The sequence below is a fragment of the Erpetoichthys calabaricus genome, chromosome 4, assembly GCF_900747795.2.
Source record: "Erpetoichthys calabaricus chromosome 4, fErpCal1.3, whole genome shotgun sequence".
Taxonomy (NCBI): domain Eukaryota; kingdom Metazoa; phylum Chordata; class Cladistia; order Polypteriformes; family Polypteridae; genus Erpetoichthys; species Erpetoichthys calabaricus.
Genome location: NC_041397.2, coordinates 1,398,170 through 1,414,643, shown reverse-complemented (window position 1 = coordinate 1,414,643; position 16,474 = coordinate 1,398,170). Strand labels below are relative to the sequence as shown.

Below are 16,474 nucleotides of genomic sequence, written 5' to 3'. Positions count from 1 at the left end.
AGATTTTTCTTATTCTGTTGACATTCATCTTCATTGTGATACAGTAACAGAAAGGGGCCAAAAAATGTAAACCTTTTTACATGTTTTCTGAGAAAAAATGTAACGCTAAGGAGACTAATGTTAATTTCCTCAGTGCGTCGCCTTTCTGTTTTGTCTACAAAAAGCGAATGCTGTGTGTTGTACAACATAACTGAAAATGGCAGCGTTACCAATAAGTCAATTATGACACACAGCATGACACACTACCATCTGACAAAATAAAGAAATCAACATTAGAAAGACAGCATCACGTATCAGTCATATTTTAATTGAATGAAAATGCTTTCTGTTTAGAAAAGTAAATTCATTCTGTGATGCTGCCTTTATCTCAACATGTGTGCAAGTCAATTGTGCATATATACATACATATACATATATATATACATACATATATACATACATACATATATACATACATACATATATACATATACATACATATATACATATACATACACATATACATACACATATACATACATACACATATACATATATATACATATACATATATATATACATATACATATATATATATACATATACATACCGTATTTTTCGGACCATAAGACGCACCGGAATATAAGACGCACCAGTTTTTAGAGAAGGGAAATGAAGAAAAAAAAGATTCTGATGTCTTAAAACATTTTATGTGCATTAAAACCCAACATCACAGTCATAAACACATGTAATCAACCCTGTAAAGTGAACAGCAGCATTTAGAACCATTATTAACAAATACAGTCAGCAAAAGACAAAATTACTGTAAAACACAATAACGAGAGACTTCAGTAATAAAATAGAATAAAGTTGAACAGTTACGCTCTTTTAGGTTCTGCTTGTTTTATGAGAACCCCAAGAACTTCTTATCGCTAGAGTCAGAATCTAGAAAGCTCAGATCCTCACAATCACTAACAGGACTTTCGTCACTACTGGTGCTGGTACCGGTATTTTCATATAACATATCATCTTCAGTCCCATCTAAGGCATTGCTGATGCCACATTTTTTGAAGGAATGTACAATGATCTCATCCTTAACTGAGTCCCATGAGGTTTTCACCCACTCACAAACTTGGGTAATAGTGGGCCTTTTCATTCTTCCAGTAGGTGTAAGATCATGATTACCAGCAGCCATCCATTTGTTCCACTCTTCCCTCATAAACACTTTAAATGGTTTGTTGATGGACACGTCCAGAGGTTGCAGCTGGCTGGTAAGACCACCGGGAATTACAGCTAAATGAGTTTTGACTTCTTTAAAGTTCTTTTTTGTAGTGTCGGTGATATGTGCTCTGAACTGGTCAAGCACTAACAAGGATGGTTTTTTTTAAAAGCCCACCAGGACGTTTGGACCATACTTTTTCAATCCAGAGCCTCATTCCTTTTTCGTCCATCCATCCTTTGTCATGGACATGCACCACGACTCCGCGAGGAATTGCTTCTTTTGGAAAAGTTTTCCTTTTGAAGATGAGCATTGGTGGCAATTTAGTACCATCTGCACAGCAGGACAACACAAGAGTGTAATGGGTTTTCTCATGCCCTGAGGTTTTAACGGTTATAGTTTTTGCTCCTTTGTGGTCTACTGTTCTATTGGATGGTACATCAAAAGTAAGCGGGACTTCATCCATATTTCCAATCTGGCTTAGTTCAAATTGATTCTTCTTTCTGGCATCAATGACGAATTTGTGAAAAGACAAAATCTTTTCTTCGTATTCGTTGGCCATTTTTTGAGAAATTTTTGTTTTGGTGCGCATAGCAAGGCCAGATCGCTTCATGAATCTGTAGCACCATGATGGTGAGCCAGTGAAATCTTGAATTCCTTTTTCTACAGCAATGAGTCTGACTTTATTCATGATCATTTTTGTGGAGACTGAGAAGCCATTTTCACGGTGATGTGTGATCCACTCCTTTATGTCCACCTCCAACTCTGGCCACTTTGCAGCATGCCCACGTAAAGTGTGCTTACTTTTGTCCAACTTTTGCAGCTGATCCTCCTGTTTCCGCCACTCTCTAATCATCTTTTCAGAGGGAGGTGGTCCAAAGTGTCTCTCTGCTGCTCTGTTGCCATGTTCCTTGGCATATTTTATAACTTCCAGTTTGAAACCAACTTTATATGTGCATCTCTTCTGCTTGGACATCTTAGTGAGGAGGTGGTACTGGTACAGTATTTCTGCAAAACCTTCAAAATCGTAATTAAAGAACTGTCAGTAATACCAATACGGTGTCTTTTTAATTCCCCCCCCCCCCCCATATTCCATCAGGTGCTCTCATATCCCCCCTCATTCCATCCAGTGCTCTCATATCTCCCCCCCCCCCCCCCACACACACATTTTATTACTATCAGGCCTAAACACTGTTACCAGTATAGTGGGGGGCAAGCTGTACCGTAGTTCACAATATTGCCCGTATACTGTATGCAGAGACTTTCTGTGATTTACCATAGCGGTAACATTTACGGTACTGTCCCACAGTGTAAAACACTTTCCAGCCTCTCACAAGGCTAAAAGCTGTCAGCAAAGTTCAGTGTTATTTGCCATGATATGTATGGTTATTTTGTTCCAGGCTCAGGCTGACTGAGACTGTGACGGTCTGTCACTACTAGTTCTGAATTTGTCTCAGTTGTATTTTTAATTGTATTAGGGTTTCTATTTATGCATATTCAGTTGTATTTTTAATTGTATTAGGGTTTCTATTTGTATGCATATTCTTGCGCTTTTACCTTCACTCAGTCATTTCACTTGTCATTTACCTCTATTCGTATTTCACTGGTGTGTGCGGTGGTGGCGCTCGACTCGCAACTCCTGTCCTGCCTCAGCTGGTTTCCCCCACTTCCGGGATTGGAACCAGCGTGAGGCGCACACGTGTTCTCACAGGAGGGAGGTCACATGTGCGCCTCACGCTGGTTCCGATCCCAGAAGCGGGCGGACACCAGCTGAGGCGGATGGGAATCGATGAATGATGATGCATGCAGACTGCAGGATCAAGGAAGGGACCGTCACCGTACACTACACTGTACCAGTTAGAGTCCAGTATATATATATATATGTATATATATATGTATATATATACATATATACATATATACATATATACATATATATATATATACATATATACATATATATATATACATATATACATATATATATATATACATATATATATATATACATATATATAGATATATATATATATACATATATATACATATATATATACATATATATATATATATATACATACATATATACATACATATATACATATATATATACATACATATATACATATATACATACATCTATATACATACATACATATATCCCAATAGCAATTTGTTAAGGATCTGTTTTTTTGTGAAGCAGCCTTAACACAGCTTTTCCGCTGTTTTATAAACGAACGCCATATAAGGTCTTCCTTTTTCCTTGCTTCGCCAAGGAAAGAGCCTTTTTATTAAATCCAAGGGTTCTTCGCTTTTTTTTTTTTTTTGTTTATTTATTACGATTGTTATAGTTCTGTTTGTATACGACGTTGTCAGTTCAGCACTCAGGTTGTAATATGACCAAGCCGTGCAAGCTTACTGTTAAGAATGCAACGTATAGTTGTACATGAGAAAAGCAATCTTGCCTCAAATCAATGGCAACCTTTTGTAGGTCTATGAACTTATAATAAATAAACGAACCACACGCCGTGGCGCAATTTTAGGGGCTTCGCCTCTAGCGCTGACGTCCGAGGTTTGATTCCCGTATTGGAGTGAAGTGAGTGGGTGGTTACCTACCAGGTAACGCTTATGGTTGGCCAGCAAGTCAGGTAACATCAGCCACGGTGCCTTCAGTTGTGAGAAGCAGATCATAGAATGGATGAAAATAGTTTACTGTCAAATAATGCAAAGAGTACGCGACACCTGTTTCCCCCTTATTATTGGCTCATCAGGTGTACACACTCATTGCACTCGCTTATGGTAATCGAACATCGGACGTCAGCGCTAGAGGGGCTTCGCAGCGGTGAAGTATTGCTTTTAAATTTTAATTAAGAAGAAAAGAAAACCTTTTTAAATTAAGTCTTAAAAAGAGGTGTAAAGATATTGACAATAAGCTACGCAAACCCACCAAGACATACAATCGTTTAAATCAAGGCGCAAGTCGAAAAACACCATCCCATAATATTAGTTAACGATTAACATATTTGTATATGTATTGTAAGCATACAATACAACTGATAATATGTTGCGCTTATTTATCTGGTGTACTGACATTTTTGCGCGTTTAATGGCTGAAATCTAACGTGGTTTGTGCCCTTCAGAATGAAAAGAGTTTGCATTTACCTTTTTAATAAAAGGCGAGCTTTTAAGCCTGAGAAATCACCCCGTAAATGTACACGTTTAATTGCACATGTGTTAATATGTATGCTTACACAGTATTAAAAGACACTCAACAAGTACACAGTATTAAAAGACAGTCAACAATTAACGTCATTTACCTTCGTTCCCGCCTCCTCCATTAGAGTATATGGACAAAAAACAGGTTCCAGTTATGACCATTACACGTAGAATTTCGAAATGAAACCTGCCTAACTTTTGTAAGTAAGCTGTAAGGAATGAGCCTGCCAAATTTCAGCCTTCTACCTACACGGGAAGTTGGAGAATTAGTGATGAGTGAGTCAGTCAAACAGGTTCCAGTTATGACCATTCGGCGTAGAATTTCGAAATAAAACCTGCCTAACTTTTGTAAGTAAGCTGTAAGGAATAAGCCTGCCAAATTTCAGACTTCTACCTACACGGGAAGTTGGAGAATTAGTGATGAGTGAGTCAGTCAAACAGGTTCCAGTTATGACCATTACGCGTAGAATTTCGAAATAAAACCTGCCTAACTTTTGTAAGTAAGCTGTAAGGAATGAGCCTGCCAAATTTCAGACTTCTACCTACACGGGAAGTTGGAGAATTAGTGATGAGTCAGTCAGTCAGTCAGTCAGTCAGTCAGTGAGGGCTTTGCCTTTTATTAGTATAGATACATATACATATAAATATATATACATATACAGTGGAACCTCGAGATACGATCACCTCTGTATACGAGAAATTCAAAATACGAGGAAAGTATGAACGAAAAATTCAGATCTAAATACGAGCATTGGCTCACGTAACGAGCCACGTGCCAGGCTGTGGGTATAGCTCGCGGCTTAGCGAGCGGGCGTGGTAGCTGTAGCGAGCCGCAGGGCGATCTGCAGTGTGGGCGTTTCTCACCTAAGCGCACAGGTGGGAAACTGCCTACATCCATGATTTGTCCGGTGGCTGATGGGCTGGGCAGGGTTGCCACCCGTCCTTTAAAATACGGAATCGTCCAGTATTTGAGAATGAAATTGCGCGTCCCGTTTTGAATCAATACGTATGCGTCCCTTATTTTTTTGTATTAAAAGTGGTAACCCTAGCAGCTGCCATGTCTTCCCCGCATATATAGAGAAGCGCGAGCCGGTTAAGGGGGAGAAGAAGTAAAAGAAAAGAGAGGAGAGGAGAGAGAACGGAGGTTGCAGGAGGAGGCAGGAATCCGCAGCAGTAGGAAGTCGGTGCGAGAGAGCGAGCGAGTACAGGCTCGCGTGTAGCTGAACAGGCGAGCCAAACAGCTGAAGCAGGACGGTGTAGAGAAGGTCAGCTGCATTAAGTGTCTCGCCTGTTGCAGAGCCCGCATGGGAGAAGCAGGTGAGACGCTAACAGAGAAGAAGCACCGGGGATTGTCATCTGTTTTTTGAAGACTGCTTCCTGTTGACGTTTTAACCTCGTGTTAAAGGATTGTTATTCTTATGTACTTTAAACCTCCACTTCACAACTGTTTTAAGGATTATTTATTTAAAGATTTATTGAATGCTCTACTGCACTTTGGACACCTGTTTTAATTCTTTTAATAATCAGTTATATTATTTACCAGTGTTATTTATTAAAGGTAGACTACAGTATATATAATTTATCAGTGTTATTTGTTAGGAAAAATGATTTTTATGTTAATATATTTGGGATGCGGAACAGATTAACTGGATTTCCATTATTTTCAATGGGGACGTTTGTTCTAGATACGAGAAATTCGCTATACAAGCTCAGTGCTGGAACGAATTAAACTCGTATCTAGAGGTTCCACTGTATATATATATATATATATATATATATATATATATACATATATACATACATATATATATATACATATATACATACATATATATATATACATATATACATACATATATATATATACATATATACATACATATATATATATACATATATACATACATATATATATATACATATATACATACATATATATATATACATACATACATATATATATATACATATACACATACATATATATATATATATACATATACACATACATATATATATATATATACATATACACATACATATATATATATATACATATACACATACATATATATATATATATACATATACACATACATATATATATATATATACATATACACATACATATATATATATATATACATATATACATACATATATATATATATACATATATACATACATATATATATATACATATATACATACATATATACAGTGGTGTGAAAAACTATTTGCCCCCTTCCTGATTTCTTATTCTTTTGCATGTTTGTCACACAAAATGTTTCTGATCATCAAACACATTTAACCATTAGTCAAATATAACACAAGTAAACACAAAATGCAGTTTTTAAATGATGGTTTTTATTATTTAGGGAGAAAAAAAATCCAAACCTACATGGCCCTGTGTGAAAAAGTAATTGCCCCCTTGTTAAAAAATAACCTAACTGTGGTGTATCACACCTGAGTTCCATTTCCGTAGCCACCCCCAGGCCTGATTACTGCCACACCTGTTTCAATCAAGAAATCACTTAAATAGGAGCTGCCTGACACAGAGAAGTAGACCAAAAGCACCTCAAAAGCTAGACATCATGCCAAGATCCAAAGAAATTCAGGAACAAATGAGAACAGAAGTAATTGAGATCTATCAGTCTGGTAAAGGTTATAAAGCCATTTCTAAAGCTTTGGGACTCCAGCGAACCACAGTGAGAGCCATTATCCACAAATGGCAAAAACATGGAACAGTGGTGAACCTTCCCAGGAGTGGCCGGCCGACCAAAATTACCCCAAGAGTGCAGAGACGACTCATCCGAGAGGTCACAAAAGACCCCAGGACAATGTCTAAAGAACTGCAGGCCTCACTTGCCTAAATTAAGGTCAGTGTTCACGACTCCACCATAAGAAAGAGACTGGGCAAAAACGGCCTGCATGGCAGATTTCCAAGACGCAAACCACTGTTAAGCAAAAAGAACATTAGGGCTCGTCTCAATTTTGCTAAGAAACATCTCAATGATTTCCAAGACTTTTGGGAAAATACCTTGTGGGCTGATGAGTCAAAAGTTGAACTTTTTGGAAGGCAAATGTCCCGTTACATCTGGCGTAAAAGGAACACAGCATTTCAGAAAAAGAACATCATACCAACAGTAAAATATGGTGGTGGTAGTGTGATGGTCTGGGGTTGTTTTGCTGCTTCAGAACCTGGAAGGCTTGCTGTGATAGATGGAACCATGAATTCTACTGTCTACCAAAAAATCCTGAAGGAGAAGGTCCGGCCATCTGTTCGTCAACTCAAGCTGAAGCGATCTTGGGTCCTGCAACAGGACAATGACCCAAAACACACCAGCAAATCCACCTCTGAATGGCTGAAGAAAAACAAAATGAAGACTTTGGAGTGGCCTAGCCAAAGTCCTGACCTGAATCCAATTGAGATGCTATGGCATGACCTTAAAAAGGCGGTTCATGCTAGAAAACCCTCAAATAAAGCTGAATTACAACAATTTTGCAAAGATCAGTGGGCCAAAATTCCTCCAGAGCACTGTAAAAGACTCATTGCAAGTTATCGCAAACGCTTGATTGCAGTTATTGCTGCTACAGGTGGCCCAACCAGTTATTAGGTTCAGGGGGCAATTACTTTTTCACACAGGGCCATGTAGGTTTGGATTTTTTTTTCTCCCTAAATAATAAAAAACACCATTTACAAACTGCATTTTGTGTTTACTTGTGTTATATTTGACTAATGGTTAAATGTGTTTGATGATCAGAAACATTTTGTGTGACAAACATGCAAAAGAATAAGAAATCAGGAAGGGGGCAAATAGTTTTTCACACCACTGTATATATATACATATATACATACATACATATATATATATACATATATACATACATATATATATATATATACATATATACATACATATATATATATATACATATATACATACATATATATATATATACATATATACATACATATATATATATATACATATATACATACATATATATATATATACATATATACATACATATATATATATATACATATATACATACATATATATATATATATATACATATATACATACATATATATATATATATATATACATATATACATACATATATATATACATATATACATACATATATATATATATATATATACATATATACATACATATATATATATATACATATATACATACATATATATATATATACATACATATATATATATATATATACATATATACATACATATATATATATATACATATATACATACATATATATATATATACATATATACATACATATATATATATATATATACATATATACATACATATATATATATATACATATATACATACATATATATATATATATATACATATATACATACATATATATATATATACATATATACATACATATATATATATACATATATACATACATATATATATATACATATATACATACATATATATATACATATATACATACATATATATATATACATATATACATACATATATATATATATATACATATATACATACATATATATATATACATATATACATACATATATATATATATATACATATATACATACATATATATATATATATACATATATACATACATATATATATATATATACATACATATATATATATATATACATATATACATACATATATATATATACATATATACATACATATATATATATATATACATATATACATACATATATATATATATACATATATACATACATATATATATATATACATATATACATACATATATATATATATACATATATACATATATATATATATATATACATATATACATACATATATATATATATACATATATACATATATATATATATATATATACATACATACATACATATATATATATATACATACATATATATACATATATACATACATATATATATATATACATACATATATATATATACATATATACATACATATATATATACATATATACATACATATATATATACATATATACATACATATATACATACATATATATATACACATATATATACACTGTGACAGACGACCGCCTATGGACTCCGGTCGTCACCCCCAGGCCGCTAGGAGGAGCCCTCCGGACAGCATATTCGTGCCCCGAGTTCCAGCAGGGCCTCATGGACTTTGTAGTGTCATTACACAGCCCTGCTGGATACCTTGGGGGCCGCCAGGAGTCGCTGTAGGGGGGCTAGTGGGCTCTTGTGTGCCCTATAACCCGGGAGTGCATCCCAGTCACGTGACTGGAAGAAGCGATGTGCTCCCGGGATGAAGAAAAGGACTTTGCCCTGACCCGGAAGGAAAACGGACTTGTGGGTTTGGCTTGGAGCCACTTCCGGGTCAGGGTCTATAAAAGGACTCTGGGTAAGCCCAGACACTGAACTGAGCTGGGAGGTAGGGTGGCGACGTGTCTGGGAGTGGAGGATTGTTATTATAGAGAATTGTTTATTGAGTATATGAGTGTGGTGTGTGGAGTGCTTTGTGCACTGTACAATAATAAAAATAGTTATTGTACTTTCACCTGGTTTGAAGAGTGGTACCTGAGGGTTCGAGAGGTGGACAACACGCGTATCTGCTACACTGGCGTAGCCGACAGGATTCTCTGGCCGTCTGGAGGCAGAGGATCTGCATTTAATAATAAATTTGTTGTGGCAGAGAACCCTGAGAAGGTCCCGCTTGAAACTGCGGAGGTGCAAACACTCCCCATTACAGAGAAGGTGGTGACGCTGATGAATCTCGCCTCGTACCTGGTCGAGATGGGGAAGAAGTCTGGGAAAAAGAAGGATAACACCGACTGGGTAAAAGACATGACCAACGACGAGTTGGCCTGGACTCGCCTGACTGGGTGTGCCGGCGACAGAGAGCTGGTAAAGGCTGAAGAAGCCCGAAGGGCGCAACAGCAGGAACGCAGCCAGCCAGGGGCCGCGCCGAAAACCCTGAATAAAGTGGGGACACCGCTGACGAATCTGGAGGTATGTGTTGGGAAAAAGCTGTTATTCTTCCTATTTTGCAGAAACCTACCTCCAGAGAGAGCACGGCGCGTTAGATGCCTGTCGCATCCCTCCCCAAGATGGCTGCGGTACACAGAAGGCAGGCCAGGCTAGGAGTCGACAATCTACCAGCTCATTCGAGGACAACATCCACGTGACCTCGCGCGATGGAGTCTGGGATAGAGAAGGTCAACAGCGGTCCTTCGGTGAGGTCAGTCTTCCCCTGACGGTTCAGAGCTCCCTGAAAGGGAAGGGGGCGGCGAGCGAAGCAGCGCCACCATCAAATGAAGGTAAAAAGGGACGGGACGTGACTGTAGTGTCTGCCGGCAAAAGTAAAAAGGCAGACCGCAGCCAGCCGAAGGAGGCTACCCGTTCCTCTAAAGACTCCATTTCCCAGGAGCCCTTGCGCTCATCAGCAGAGCACGTGCCAGGAGTGGACGTGCTCATTGGTTCCCGGTCGGCAGATGACCAAAATAAGGAAGTAGCCTTACTGCCGGCTGAGACAAATAACTTAACTGATTATATGGTACGGGATCTCGAAGAGGTACTCGAGCCCGTACTGCCTTTCTTACAGGGAATCGCGGACTTGAGAAGACGTCTGGAGGAACTGGGAGCCACGGTCGAAGCGCCGCTGAGGAGACTTCATGAATACCTTCGGCGGTTAGGCCGTGAAGCCCTGGCCTCGATTAATGCGGCGGTGCAGGTAGGTGCCCTCTGTACCGTATATAATAAGGGGACGCAGTGTGAATCGGCACCGCGTTTAATTAGTTGCGGTTGCCAAAGCGCTGTGTGCCCGACAATCGAATGTGGCACGATGACAGAGTGGTTGGGAAATTGTCCGTTAGAACCGGAGCAGCGGTATCAGACGCTGCTCTGGACTAATGCGGACGTTAAAAGCCCGACCCGCGTGGAAAAGGGGTTGCCGTTAGTTAATGAAGAGGCGGGGGAGGCACCGATCGTCCCGGGGCAGCTGAATAGTGCTGTTACCCGGAGCGATACGGTACTAATGACGCCGCCTCCGACTTTATATAGGACAACGGGCGTGCAAACAGCAAAGAGGCTCTCTTTATTCCATAGAGAGCCTCACGTTGTACACAAGCCCCAGAGAAAGCAGGAGATCCCCACACAGAAATGCGGGTCTCCTAACAGGGAAAAGACAAGGGCAAAGAGCAGCAAAGCGGCTGTTAACCCCTCCTTGGCGGAGGACAGGGTGGAGCTGACAGAATTCCCGAGGTGCTTCAGGTCTCGGGAAGAGAGGCCACCAGGAGGACGTCGGCGGTGCAATAACTGCCGGCAACCGGGCCACGTGTGGAGGAGTTCCCCCAAGGTTCGCTGGGGGATCTAGACAGCAGAACCACGGCCCGGATCTCGCGTTCTCCTGGAGGAAGACGTCCCTCGCGGGAATCAACGCTCCGCCCCACTGGTCGTCGCTAAGGGGGAGGGACTGTGACAGACGACCGCCTATGGACTCCGGTCGTCACCCCCAGGCCACTAGGAGGAGCCCTCCGGACAGCATATTCGTGCCCCGAGTTCCAGCAGGGCCTCATGGACTTTGTAGTGTCGTTACACAGCCCTGCTGGATACCTTGGGGGCCGCCAGGAGTCGCTGTAGGGGGGCTAGTGGGCTCTTGTGTGCCCTATAACCCGGGAGTGCATCCCAGTCACGTGACTGGAAGAAGCGATGTGCTCCCGGGATGAAGAAAAGGACTTTGCCCTGACCCGGAAGGAAAACGGACTTGTGGGTTTGGCTTGGAGCCACTTCCGGGTCAGGGTCTATAAAAGGACTCTGGGTAAGCCCAGACACTGAACTGAGCTGGGAGGTAGGGTGGCGACGTGTCTGGGAGTGGAGGATTGTTATTATAGAGAATTGTTTATTGAGTATATGAGTGTGGTGTGTGGAGTGCTTTGTGCACTGTACAATAATAAAAATAGTTATTGTACTTTCACCTGGTTTGAAGAGTGGTACCTGAGGGTTCGAGAGGTGGACAACACGCGTATCTGCTACAACACATATATATATACACATATATACATATATATATACACATATACATACATTACATATACATACATACATACATATATACATATATATATACATACATATATACATATACATACATACATATATGTGTGTATATATATATATATATATATTCAGTTATAATCATCAAAATTAAAAGAAATAAACATTTGAAATACATCAGTCTGTGTGTAATGAATGAATCTAATATACAAGTTTCACTTTTTGAATGGAATTACTGAAATAAATCAACTTTGTCATGATATTCTAATTTTATGACCAGCATCTGTATATACACATACATACATATATACCAGGAAAGCGGTTTAAGAAAATGAGATGAGAAATAAGATGGATGGGTATGAAGAAAATTCACCTATAAAATGACACTGCGATAATGTCATAAAATAAAAGAAATTTTAAACAATAGACATAATAATTTTATAATAATGTAACAATGATCACCCATCCATCCATCCATTGTCTCCCACTTATCCGAGGTCGGGTCGCGGGGGCAGCAGCTTGAGCAGAGATGCCCAGACTTCCCTCTCCCCGGCCACTTCTTCTAGCTCTTCCGGGAGAATCCCAAGGCGTTCCCAGGCCAGTCGAGAGACATAGTCCCTCCAGCGTGTCCTGGGTCTTCCCCGGGGCCTCCTCCCGGTTGGACATGCCCGGAACACCTCACCAGGGAGGTGTCCAGGAGGCATCCTGATCAGATGCCCGAGCCACCTCATCTGACTCCTCTCGATGCGGAGGAGCAGCGGCTCTACTCTGAGCCCCTCCCGGATGACTGAGCTTCTCACCCTATCTTTAAGGGAAAGCCCAGACACCCTGCGGAGGAAGCTCATTTCAGCCGCTTGTATTCGCGATCTTGTTCTTTCGGTCACTACCCATAGCTCATGACCATAGGTGAGGGTAGGAACATAGATCGACTGGTAAATTGAGAGCTTCGCCTTGCGGCTCAGCTCCTTTTTCACCACGACAGACCGATGCAATGCCCGCATTACTGCGGATGCCGCACCGATCCGCCTGTCGATCTCACGCTCCATTCTTCCCTCACTCGTGAACAAGACCCCGAGATACTTGAACTCCTCCACTTGGGGCAGGATCTCGCTACCAACCCTGAGAGGGCACTCCACCCTTTTCCGGCTAAGGACCATGGTCTCGGATTTGGAGGTGCTGATTCTCATCCCAGCAGCTTCACACTCGGCTGCGAACCGATCCAGAGAGAGCTGAAGATCACGGCCTGATGAAGCAAACAGGACAACATCATCTGCAAAAAGCAGTGACCCAATCCTGAGCCCACCAAACCGGACCCCCTCAACACCCTGGCTGCGCCTAGAAATTCTGTCCATAAAAGTTATGAACAGAATCGGTGACAAAGGGCAGCACTGGCGGAGTCCAACTCTCACTGGAAACGGGTTCGACTTACTGCCGGCAATGCGGACCAAGCTCTGGCACCGATCGTACAGGGACTGAACAGCCCTTATCAGGGGGGCCGGTACCCCATACTCTCGGAGTACCCCCCACAGGATTCCCCGAGGGACACGGTCGAATGCCTTTTCCAAGTCCACAAAACACATGTAGACTGGTTGGGCAAACTCCCATGCACCCTCCAGGACCCTGCTAAGGGTATAGAGCTGGTCCACTGTTCCGCGACCAGGACGAAAACCACACTGTTCCTCCTGAATCCGAGGCTCGACTATCCGACGGACCCTCCTCTCCAGGACCCCTGAATAGACTTTTCCAGGGAGGCTGAGGAGTGTGATCCCTCTGTAGTTGGAACACACCCTCCGATCCCCCTTCTTAAAGAGGGGGACCACCACCCCGGTCTGCCAATCCAGAGGCACTGTCCCTGATGTCCATGCGATGTTGCAGAGGCGTGTCAGCCAAGACAGTCCTACAACATCCAGAGCCTTGAGGAACTCTGGGCGTATCTCATCCACCCCCGGGGCCCTGCCACCAAGGAGTTTTTTGACCACCTCGGTGACCTCAGTCCCAGAGATGGGGGAGCCCACCTCTGAGTCCCCAGGTTCTGCTTCCTCATTGGAAGGCATGTTAATGGGATTGAGGAGGTCTTCGAAGTATTCCCCCCACCGACCCACAACGTCCCGAGTCGAGGTCAGCAGCGCACCATCCCCACCATATACAGTGTTGACACTGCACTGCTTCCCCTTCCTGAGATGCCGGATGGTGGACCAGAATCTCCTCGAAGCCGTCCGAAAGTCGTTCTCCATGGCCTCCCCAAACTCCTCCCACGCCCGAGTTTTTGCCTCAGCAACCACCAAAGCCGCATTCCACTTGGCCTGCCGGTACCTATCAGCTGCCTCCGGGGTCCCACAGGACAAAAGGGTCCTGTAGGACTCCTTCAGTTTGACGGCATCCTTCACCGCCGGTGTCCACCAGCGGGTTCGGGGATTGCCGCCACGACAGGCACCGACCACCTTACGGCCACAGCTCCGGTCAGCTGCCTCAACAATAGAGGCACGGAACATGGCCCATTCGGACTCAATGTCCCCCACCTCCCTCGGGATGTGGTCGAAGTTCTGCCGGAGGTGGGAGTTGAAGCTACTTCTGACAGGCGGCTCTGCCAGACGTTCCCAGCAGACCCTCACAACACGTTTGGGCCTACCACGCCTGACCGGCATCCTCCCCCACCATCGAAGCCAACTCACCACCAGGTGGTGATCAGTTGACAGCTCCGCCCCTCTCTTCACCCGAGTGTCCAAGACATGTGGCCGCAAGTCCGACGACACGACCACAAAGTCGATCATCGAACTGAGGCCTAGGGTGTCCTGGTGCCAAGTGCACATATGAACACCCCTATGCTTGAACATGGTGTTCGTTATGGACAATCCGTGACGAGCACAGAAGTCCAATAACAAAACACCGCTCGGGTTCAGATCAGGGGGGCCATTCCTCCCAATCACGCCCTTCCAGGTCTCACTGTCATTGCCCACGTGAGCATTGAAGTCTCCCAGCAGAACGAGGGAGTCCCCAGAAGGTATGCCCTCTAGCACCCCCTCCAGGGACTCCAAAAAGGGTGGGTACTCCGAACTGCTGTTCGGTGCATACGCACAAACAACAGTTAGGACCCGTCCCCCCACCCGAAGGCGAAGGGAGGCTACCCTCTCGTCCACTGGGGTAAACCCCAATGTACAGGCTCCAAGTTGGGGGGCAATAAGTATACCCACACCTGCTCGGCGCCTCTCACCGGGGGCAACTCCAGAGTGGTAGAGAGTCCAGCCCCTCTCAAGGAGATTGGTTCCAGAGTCCAAGCTGTGCGTCGAGGTGAGTCCGACTATATCTAGCCGGAACCTCTCAACTTCGCGCACTAGCTCAGGCTCCTTCCCCTTCAGAGAGGTGACATTCCACGTCCCAAGAGCCAGTTTCTGTAGCCGAGGATCGGACCACCAAGGTCCCCGCCTTCGGCCACCACCCAACTCACACTGCACCCGACCTCCTTGGCCCCTCCCATAGGTGGTGAGCCCATGGGAAGGGGGACCCACGTTGCCTCTACGGGCTGTGCCCGGCCGAGCCCCATGGGTGCAGGCCCGGCCACCAGGCGCTCGCCATCGAGCCCCACCTCCAGGCCTGGCTCCAGAGTGGGGCCCCGGTGACCCGCGTCCGGGCAAGGGAAAACGCCGTCCAAAATGGTTTTTCTTCATAGGAGGTTTGTTTAACCGCTCTTTGTCTCATCCCTCACCTAGGACCAGTTTGCCTTGGGTGGCCCTACCAGGGGCATAAAGCCCCGGACAACAGAGCTCCTAGGATCATTGGGACACGCAAACCCCTCCACCACGATAAGGTGACGGTTAAAGGAGGGGAACAATGATCACAGTTAGTTTTAATTTTAAACACATTAGACCAGGTTAGGTACTGCAGCTCAGTCACTCAGGTATCCCACTTTCAGTTCCACCTGCTTAACAATCTAACCAAGGTAGATTTAATGAATGTTC

The 16,474-nt window shown here is 42.7% G+C and overlaps 1 protein-coding gene across 1 annotated transcript in view; it reads right to left on the bottom strand.

The window, feature by feature from the left end:
- Positions 1–16,474, bottom strand: part of LOC114641464 (gastrula zinc finger protein XlCGF26.1-like) — a 42,225-nt gene that overhangs the window by 2,048 nt on the left and 23,703 nt on the right. The window lies entirely within an intron of this gene.